We start from the raw sequence: 2,539 nt of genomic DNA, 5'->3' as shown, positions 1-2,539 counted from the left end.
AAGAACAAGGACTCCATGTCTGGTCTCAGCTGAGCCGGGTTATTAGGGGAAGATAGTGGTCAGACGTTTTATTAAGGACCAGTTCACACCTGCGTTGGCGGTTATGCTCATCCGTTATGTAAATGGAATACTGAAGAGAAAGTGTGACATTCACCATGGGGCTTTGTGTATAAAAGGTTGAACCTCCGTCACTCATCCATAACGTATAGCGGAAAGAATGACGGAGAAGAACGCATTAGTGAACCCAGCATAAAGCCTGTTGCCCATAAAGAAGTTTGGTTTGACAAATTCGCTTTGTGCGCTTGCAGGATTTACCGGACCAAACCTGTAATAACTGAACTTAACGGACCGGCTATGTTTGGTTCAGTGATTTTAGGTCCAGTCCAAAAACGCACAGAATAAGGCTAAATTCACACTACCATTCATTTCTTCCTTTAAAAAAGTGAACCGAGGTGTAACGTAGCAGTTAAAAATCTCATTGACATTAATGTAAATGTTATGTCCTCCGTTATGGTCAGTTTGGAAGGGATCTGTTATCCATGTGTTTTTTTCCAACAGAGGAAAAGTACTGCAGCTTCCGTAATTTTTTCCCATCCAAAAACCGCATGGATAACGGATTCTTGCCAAACTGACCATAATGGATGACATAAAATTTGCAATGATGTCAATGGTATTTTTAACCTTCATTCTTTACTTTTTTAACGGATTTATGTAACGGATGGAAGGAACGAAATGAGCATTAGGCTGCATTCACACTACCGTATGGGGTACGAATATACAGCCTATATACGTCCCCATAGATAGGACATGTCCTATCTTTTCTCGGCATACGGCGGCGTGTGCCATATTCCTCTATGGAGAGGGGCAGGGGTGAGCAGCGCTCACCCACTCCTTTCCCCGGCTCTGCCCCGTGCCTGCCATGCTACAATACGGCAGGCAACGGCAGTATGGATGTAGCCTAAGTTTGATACAAACTTGCTCAAGGTTAACGGCTACTCTCAAATAATAACCCTGCTCCTAGTATAGTTTGGGGGCTTTTACCTTGCAGTTAATAAAAATTAAAAAAAACAATAAAACTGCGTTCAGATTTTGTTTTGTTTTTTGTACTTCGTTATATCTGTGATGTTCAACATACCGCCATTTATTTACTACTTTTATTTTATAAAAAAAAACTGCAAAAACTATTTATGTACATACACTCACCGGCCACTTTATTAGGTACACCATGCTAGTAACGGGTTGGACCCTTTTGCCTTCAGAACTGCCTCAATTCTTCGTGGCATAGATGGTGCTGGAAGGTGCTGGAAGCATTCCTCAGAGATTTTGGTCCATATTGACATGATGGCATCACACAGTTGCCGCAGATTTGTCGGCTGCACATCCATGATGCGAATCTCCCGTTCCACCACATCCCAAAGATGCTCTATTGGATTGAGATCTGGTGACTGTGGAGGCCATTTGAGTACAGTGAACTCATTGTCATGTTCAAGAAACCAGTGTGAGATGATTCCAGCTTTATGACATGGTGCATTATCCTGCTGAAAGTAGCCATCAGATGTTGGGTACATTGTGGTCATAAAGGGATGGACATGGTCAGCAACAATACTCAGGTAGGCTGTGGCGTTGCAACGATGCTCAATTGGTACCAAAGGGCCCAAAGAGTGACAAGAAAATATTCCCCACACCATGACACCACCACCACCAGCCTGAACCGCTGATACAAGGCAGGATGGATCCATGCTTTCATGTTGTTGACGCCAAATTCTGACCCTACCATCCAAATGTCGCAGCAGAAATCGAGACTCATCAGACCAGGCAACGTTTTTCCAATCTTCTACTGTCCAATTTCGATGAGCTTGTGTAAATTGTAGCCTCAGTTTCCTGTTCTTAGCTGAAAGGAGTGGCACCCGGTGTGGTCTTCTGCTGCTGTAGCCCATCTGCCTCAAAGTTCGACGTACTGTGCGTTCAGAGATGCTCTTCTGCCTACCTTGGTTGTAACGGGTGGCGATTTGAGTCACTGTTGCCTTTCTATCAGCTCGAACCAGTCTGCCCATTCTCCTCTGACCTCTGGCATCAACAAGGCATTTCCGCCCATAGAACTGCCACTCACTGGATGTTTTTTATTTTTCTGACCATTCTCTGTAAACCCTAGAGATGGTTGTGCGTGAAAATCCCAGTAGATCAGCAGTTTCTGAAATACTCAGACCAGCCCTTCTGGCACCAACAACCATGCCACGTTCAAAGGCACTCAAATCACCTTTCTTCCCCATACTGATGCTCGGTTTGAACTGCAGGAGATTGTCTTGACCATGTCTACATGCCTAAATGCACTGAGTTGCCGCCATGTGATTGGCTGATTAGAAATTAAGTGTTAACGAGCAGTTGGACAGGTCTACCTAATAAAGTGGCCGGTGAGTGTAGATTGTCAGCACCATTTTATGATTGGCTGCAGTGCTGCATAGAGGAATTTTGTGGCCCTTGACCAGCAATTTTTGTGCTCCCCATAAGTTTCACTTGAAAAAGGGGCCATACGGGGCGC

This window comes from Engystomops pustulosus, chromosome 6 (genome assembly GCF_040894005.1).
Source record: "Engystomops pustulosus chromosome 6, aEngPut4.maternal, whole genome shotgun sequence".
NCBI lineage: Eukaryota > Metazoa > Chordata > Amphibia > Anura > Leptodactylidae > Engystomops > Engystomops pustulosus.
This window is presented reverse-complemented; position numbering follows the sequence as displayed.